An 8,785-nucleotide genomic window follows, 5' to 3' on the forward strand; every position below is an offset into this window, starting at 1 on the left:
GGGAAGATACACTGTATCTCTAAGGCTATGTGTGGTAACCAGGGGCAACGGGCAATGTAGTGTTGTCACGTTAGGGCAGAGTGGTGTCCCGGTGTATCCCTGATTATCCACAACCCTTTCCACTCTTCCATTCACCCAGGTGCGATGTGCAGGATAACAGTCGACCACACAGGGTTAGGGTGAACAGGTTAAATTTACTGAAGAAAGCGACAGTCTTACAGTGCTTTGCAGCAGCAGGCTCACAGTGCAATGTGACAGAGTCCAGTCCAGGCACTGAAGAGTTAAGTGAGGCACCAATCACCAATCCTTATGTCCCTTAGCAGTAGTTGGGAGGACGGTTGCTATTAGCAATGTGAAGGTGTACAAATACAGTAGTTAGGTAGATGATAGGACAGGCCGGCCCTTGTGGGAGACAACGAGAACTGCGGCTTCGTAACTTGGCTCGTTACGGATAAAGACTCACGTTTGGTGATGTCGGGGTGCAGTGGCTCGGGGACCGATGAAAGGCCACTAGCAAGGCAGGAGGGTCCTTGAAGTAGTTGCCCCTCCTGGCAAACAGTATGCACAATACTTTAGGGAGGTAGGAGACCTTGCAGAGTTTCCGCAGCTCGCGGGGCTCTGTCCGGAGAGGTAGAAGGTGCAGGAGTTGATTTCAGGGGTGCAGGCACTTCAGCCCAGCTGTACCGGCGGGTTATATCTTCCAGACCCGGATTTCAGTTTGTCAGGGGTCTCGGCTGAGACCTGCAGTGTCACTGCAACTTCAGAGAAAACAAGTAGGCCTAGACCTCAGGCTTGAGGCCTACACAGGAGCTAAGAGCTGGTGGCAGGTATGTCTGCCTCACCTAGACTCTAGGTCTAGACTGCCCACCTGAGAGGAAGGAAGCTCCTCCCAGGGAGAGGACTGGATAGGGATTGGTGCTCACAACTCACATGTTTAGCAGACACAGGAAACTTAAAGTGACAGTACATAACAATACATTTATAATGCAAAGTACATCAGAACCTATATAAAAGAGAGATACATCTGCCTAAATACTGACAGGGGTGCCACAGAGGTGCTGGGGAGCAGTGCCCAGGAGTAAGCTACTGGCCACAGGCGCACAAGGGCCCTAACTCACTATCAGTGGCCGCTCTGGGTCACTGCACATGTTCACATTTCTGTTATTATATAGTTTGTTGCGTTGGGGCTCCATCTGTAAAAGTCATTCCACCAACGCTTAAAGGGGCTCTATCACTAGGAAAAGTCATTTTTAACTAATCACACCTTTGCATAGCCTTTAGAAAGTCTATTACACACCTACCTATAGTATATAGATTGCCTCAGTGGTTTCTGAATAAGTCCGTTTTTATTCATATGCTAATTAGACTGGTGCACAATAGATCGTGCACACCTCTCCTATTGTTTTCTATGGGAGACTGCTGCTGCTGATGATGACTCAGCTTCCTGTTTGATTCACACACATAGAAGATAATAGGAGAGAGGAGGCTGCTGGGAACTTCCTGAGCTGGCTGGAGGCTCATTAGCATATGAATAAAAACGGGCTTATTCAGACACCACTGAGGCAATGTACATACTAAAGGTAGGTGTGGAATAGACTTTCTAAAGGCTATGCAAGCATGTGTTTAGATAAAAATGACTTTTCCCAGTGATAGAGCCCCTTTAAGTTTGTGATGGATGAGAGCAATGGACTGTATTAATAGGAATGTGATCTTAGCCCTAGAAGTATATTGCAGTCAGTGGTTCATTCTCGTGGAACTATCTGCTTATCTCTGCCAAATAAATGTTTCAACCATGTCATGGAATGAGGTTGGCAACCCTAAGAAAAATAATAAAAATAAGGGAGTGTAAGAGCCAGACAGCTATGCTGAAGTCTCACCTGGCCCTGTGTTCTTACATTCATACCATTATATAGTATTGGAGCAGTGTGGGGCATAGCTGTTCAGAGCAACACAGCCACCCTGGTGCTCCAAACTGCTCATTTGCATATTGTGAAATAAATGTATATCTCAGCAGTTGAGGGTTGGCATTACATTCACGCAAGCCTGACTTATCTGTTTTACTGGTGACAGGGTCCCTTTAAGATCTGAAAGTAGAGGTAAATCATATTAACCTATATATCAGGGGTGCCCAATACGTCGATCGCGATCTACCGGTTGATCGCAAAGGACGTATGGGTCGATCGCGGGATGCAGCCAGGGATCCCCGGTGTCTGCTTGACTCTCAGCCTGCACTGTGAACAAGCACTCCGGACACTTGCAGGCCGGGCAGCAGCAGCTCCGGGGGATGACGCACTCCCCGCTCTTAGGGATGGAGGGAGCCCGGGTGCTGCTTGTTCACAGCGCAGGCTGAGAGTCATCTCCGGACACTGGCAGTGTCCAGAGATAACTCTCAGTCTGCGCTGTGAACAAGCAGACACCAGGGATCCCTGGGCGGCCACAGAACGCCGCTGTCTCCTGCTCTCACGCTCCGCCCGACCCCACCCACATGACTGGACCCGCCCACATACACGCCCGTCCGCACACAAACCCACTCCAGCCCCGCCCACAGGCCCGCCCACAAGAAGTGGGTAGTAGATCTTTTGCCTTGGTGAGTTTATAAAGTAGCTCACATGCTGAAAAAGTGTGAGCACCCCTGCTATATATAATATAAGTGAGAAACAGGAATGAAAAACTATACTGAAAAAAAAAATGTATACATTCATACCCTCATTCTGATGTATACTGCTCATCTATGTAACAGATGGTTAGTCGTGTCTTTGAAGGGCCAAGATGTAATAACATTTGTCTTAAAGGAAATATGTATGGCCAGCCGCAGGGCTAAATCTGCGGCAAATTCCTCCGTGTGAACTAAAAGTAAATGAAATACTGATTAGGGCGGGTTCACACCTTTGCCCAGTCTCCGTTTGAGTCAATTCGGTGGGTTTCCGTCTGCTGCCCCGAGAAACTGGACAGGGGACAGAAACCCGACAGTCAGTTTTCAAACCCATTCACCTTTTTTTTATTAACACAAAGTCCTGCATGTCCGACTTTGTGTCCGACTAAAAAAATGGTTTTGCCACGGACAGGCAGAAGAAGCACACGGGCGGTCACTTTGCAAGCCATTCAAGTGAATGGGTTTGAAAACTGACCTCCGTGTTTTCGTCCCCTGTCCAGTTTCTCAGGGAAGAAGACGGAAACCCACCATATTGGCTAAAGCGGAGACCGGACACAGATGTGTACCCACCCTAATGTAGATTGACCCTAATAAATAAATAATAAGGTAGACCTACTCTAATAGTAAATATAATAATAATACTAATGTGGACCTACCCTAAACGAAAAAATGATGACGTGGACCTATCCTAATAGAATAATAAAATAATAATGCAGACCTACTATAATATAAAATATAATAATAATGTGGACTTACCCTAATAGAAAAAAATAATAAAGTAGACCTATCCAAGTAGAAAATAATAGTTTTAATGTGGCTCTACCTTAAAATAATAATAATAATAATAATACCGGTAATAATATGGACCTACCCTAATAGAGTAAAATAATAAAATTGAACCATTCTAAAATAAAATAATATTAATGTAGATCTACCCTAATAGAAAATAAAATAATAGTGATGATAATAATAATAATAATAATAATAACAATAATATGGAGCTCCACTAATAGAAGAAAATAATAAAGGGGACCTATCCTAAAATAAAATAATATTAATCTAGACCTACCTAATAGTAAATCAGATAACACTAATAATAATGTGGACCTACCTTGATAGAAAAAATAATATATTAATAGAAAATTATATAATAATAAAGTGGACCTGGTCTAATAGACATCAGATATAAATGTGGACAGTAAAACATCACTTTATTGGTTTCTACTGAATATTTTCTCTCCACTCAGTGGCGCTTTTGTACCCGGTTTTACTATTTTTACTGTCCACATTTTATATCACCACCCTCTAGGTTGGTGTCCGGGATCAGCTGCAACTAAGGGTTCGATATAGCATCCATCAGGGCGCCAGGTTTTTTACTTTTTATTCATCAGTTATAAATGTTAGGTAAGTTAATACATTTGAAGTATGTGTAAATAGTATACTGTATATCTCCTACCTAACAGTATTTTATTATTTTATGCTAATACAATTCCTTGCTATCTCCCTTACTCCACCAATACATGACACTTCAGCCTTCATCTTTCATTAATGGTCCTGACCTTGTCTTGGCTGGGAATGTCTGGAAACGGTTAATTCATTTCTGAAGATCCTTCTAACCAAACCAATCAGGTTGAGGCCTATGAGCTTAGTAAATTCCATGAATGATCTCCAGTTCTAGGTCTTTTTGCTACAAGTTGCAATTTGAGGGAGGACATGGTCATCTCATCCAATAGAACATATTCCTGAAAGCATCTGAAACGTAGCACAACACCTTACCAATGTGAATGAAGCCTGAGATTTATAGGCTTGGTGACATGTGCCTAATATCCCAAAGCAGCAAGGCAGATGATAAGACCATAAATCAAAAAACAACCAAAGTCTACATGCTAAGGTCATTGTGACAGAAAAGCTAAACATTATGGTACAATGTCTCTCAGTATTAAAGATCCGAGCATAAAAATCATAATCTAGTACTTGCTGGCTCCTCTTCCATACATGACCATGTTTTCCACCTACCGTGTAATGATTAGATACAACGTATATAAAATGACTATATATTGCTATACTGTGAAAGGTATTATTCATCAATTCCCAATACTCCACCCCATTGCCTTTATCTAATCCTTTACTGTCAGCCAACTTTGTGCTTAATCAATCTCATCCGGCTTCATCTTCCATTGTGAGATTTTGGAACAGAACAATTTATCCTTTTTCTCCCATGAATTTCACCTAAAGCTTCATTTTCTGTAGGTTCTAGGTGAGAAATAGTAATGACTAGATATAGAAGAAAAACTAAAGTCCTACTGTATTGCCATACGCTACTATGATATATAGGCTGATGTACTACCTAGTGTAGACGTGAGATTGGTCTCAATGTAGCTAACCTGCAGTCAACCAACCATTATTCCTTCTTCTGTTCTTCTTCTTCTTGGCGTATATAGGTGAAGTGGTTATAATTTATTAAGTCACTCTTGAAGGCCTATATACGCATAATAGAAACATTCAATGAACCCCACCAAGTTTAGCAGGACTAGATTATATATGACTATGGACTGTCCACTGAGAGATAATGTCAGGAGAAGGAAGGATTGGGCATGGGGTCCCCACCAGAGGGGTCTACTTCCAATTTACTTCTTGGTCTCCACTGACAACACATTAAAGGTGGTCACATTTATTGGGCCAAAGTTGGGGTAAATGAACAATTTCAACCATAGTAATGTTTAATGGGATAAATTTAGCAGCAAAAAAATTGTAGACGCAAATAGTGGACGTGAAGTCTAGTCTATGTAAGCACAACCTGCAGTGTAGGACAGTAGGCACATATATACATGCGTAATGATGGATTAGTATTTCTATAACGTACTTCACTTCCAACCATATATTTTGCTTTACTTGCTCGGTGTAATTGAATATATATGGCCATTCTAAACAATTGTTATGGTCAACCTTTTGTAAAATGAATATGGCCACATTGACGTAACAATCTTTTATCAGATGAATGACTGGTCAGCATTTGTTAAACCATCAACCAATTTTTATCTAAAGTGATGGCCACCTTAAAGGGGTATTCTCATCCAGAGATTTATGGCTGTAACCATAGCCTACGCCATATTTGCCTGATAGACATGGATCTCATATCAGGGATCTACATCTATCTGAAGAATAGGAATCTGTTCAAACTGCAAGAGAATGAGCGAGGGACGTACATGCACAAGTATTCACATTATCAGTGGCGTAACTATGAATGGTGGGCCCACGTGGCCCCTTGGACCTGACCAACCGACCTTTTCCCCAGTGCATTCCTGCAGGCATTATTATGCCCCATAGTGGCCCCTGCACACAGTATTATGCCCCATAGTGGCACCTGCACACAGTATTATTTCCCCTAGTGGCCCCTGCATACAGTATTATTTCCCCTAGTGGCCCCTGCACACAGTATTATTTACCATAGTGGCCCCTGCACACAGTATTATGTCCCATTGTGGATACCCATGAATCCTATCCTATTAATATTATAAAGGTGAAAGTTTGTGAGTTTGGATGTTCGTGGGTTTGTGTGTTTGGATGTTTGGATGTTTAGATGTTTGTTACTCAATCACGCAAAACCCACTCGACTGATTTGGCTGAAATTTTCCACAAACATAGTCACTACACTCGATTGCGCAATAGGCTACTTTTCGTCACAATAGCGCACATACATTTTTCCCAGGACCCCCACAAAACCCAAACTCACATCACTATCTCTGCAATCTCACACACTTTGGACCATAGCAAGCCACAAAATTCATATTACCCTCTACAGCAGAGGTCAGCAACCCCTGGCACACATGCCAAGAGTGGCACTCCTGCCATATTTCACTGGCACACCAGCAGCACAGGACCTGCAAGAGTTAAATGAAGTCCGAGTCTCTTCAGTGGGCTGCTAGAGCTGAGGCATAAGGACACTCCCCTTTGAGAGGGGTGCAGGAAACCCAGGGGGTGGAGCTTAATCGCTCAGGTCTGTGCCTGCTATAGTGGTCTGCATCCTGCAAACATTCCCCGAGGAGAAGAGGAAGCTGCTAGCAAAGTGAAACTGAAAAACACACAGGTACATAGGATTACTGTTCTCATTAATGTCAGGCATTTGGAGTTATTAGTTTAGTCTTAGTAACTCCATGTGCCTCACATTAATAGGAATAAACCCCATCATGTCCCTCATATTAACCCGTGTGTGCCTCATATAAAGGTTACTAATATGTGAGACATATGGAGGGACTAATAAAACACCTCAATAATGAAGATACTTAATTATTACCTCCAAGTCTCTCACATATCAGTAACTCTTACACAGGGGTTAATGTGAGGGACATGATGGGGTTAATTGCTATTAATAAGAGGCGCATGGAGTTACTAAACTGTCATGCACAGGGCCAGACTTTATGTGGCTTGCTCCAGAGTATCCTGTGCCCAAAATGTACATGTACTGGCGGAAAATAACAAATCATACAATGTCGTATATCCAAGTATATTCACTTGAAATACCTCTGTCCCAAAGACACTATGTACAGTTTATACCAACACCGTATAGCAGCTGAAATACAAATTACATTCAACACAAAAGTCTCATGTGCTCTCAGAATTACAGCAAAAACAAGATACAAAGTTACATTTCATATCCCATACCTTATACACACTACGAAAACCTTACCCGCGCCTGTATATACCCACTTTCACAATCACCGCAGACGAAGTCGCGGGTACCAGCTAGTAATTATTATACTCTTACTATACACTTTTCTTAGTCTGAAAAGAACCCAAGTATAATAATAGTGTTTGTGGGGACCGCAGTCTTACTTACAGATCACGGATTGGACTCACAGCCCATGCAGAAGGAGAAGGACAGGCAGCTGTGGGCAGGAACCAGAATCAGTAAGTACAGCCGGTAACGGCCTATTTAAAAAAAAAACTAAAAATAAACGCAGCAGCAGCGGCTATCGCTGGACCTCCTGGTGTCCTGAGCCCTGTGGCAGCACTACCGCCACTACCCCAGTAGTTATGCCCCTGCACATTATGCAGGGCTTCTGAAAACCGTCTAAGGATGGGTCATCAATATTGGATTCAAGTGAATGAGATCAGATCTGCAGTAACCTGGTCTGGTCATAGCACAGATTTCATATCAGTGATCCTTACAATATTTTTAACATAACAAACTTCTTTATACTGTAGATTTAGAGTTTGTTTAGTGATATATGAGGATTAAAGATGAATGAACCTCTGAAAATTCGTTTTGTCCTGTGTTAAGATGAAGCGAGACCCTGGTTTAGTTCGGTCCAAACATGTTTGGATAGAACCAGAAGTGAAATTATTATACTCTGGAGTCTCTTTAGTATAATAGGTGGAGGCCTAAGAAGCCCAAGGGAAGTGACAAAAATAAAAAAACATTTATATTCACCTTCCATTACCTCTTTTGGGCTTCCTTACGGTGTCTGGTACTCTGGTGTCAGAGCCCTCAGTGGTGACCCTGGGCATGAAGTCACAGAAGAGCACCAGACACCGCGAGAAGGTAGAGACAGAAACACAGATGATGCAAAGAGACCCAAAAAGCTAATAGAAGGTGAGTATAAATGCTTTTCATTTTTGTCAGCTCCCTTAGGTCTCCACTTATTACACTCTAGGGTCTGAGGAGAACCCAGAGTATAGTAATTTACCACAATACATGTCGTGGCAGCAATTATAGTTCTTACAAGACAAATCCCAAATTGTTCAATTTTGTTAACAACCAAACAATTTGCAAAATTCGGGTCAAATTCTATTTGTTATGAACCAATTTTTCCATCTCTAACTGAGAAAATAACACAATAGTTGATAATAAGTCAACCATATATTTATTTTACATGTCTCATACAGGGGGACCCATTCCGTACACCTTCTTTGGACATATGGAGGGGAGAGTGTCAAATAATAAGTTTTCACGTTTGTGGATCTGGCCTGTTAATCTCCATGTATCAGAGTTCCTTAAGTGACTGCCATAAAATTCAACATTTTGCTTGCAATGACTTCTGCTCAAATATCCTTTTGTATGAACTTAAAGACTAGCAATGTTGCTAAAAAAGCCTTGTAGGTAGGGTTGAGCGATCGTGTTCGGAAAAGATT

Source organism: Leptodactylus fuscus, chromosome 4 (genome assembly GCF_031893055.1).
Source record: "Leptodactylus fuscus isolate aLepFus1 chromosome 4, aLepFus1.hap2, whole genome shotgun sequence".
Classification (NCBI taxonomy): Eukaryota; Metazoa; Chordata; class Amphibia; order Anura; family Leptodactylidae; genus Leptodactylus; species Leptodactylus fuscus.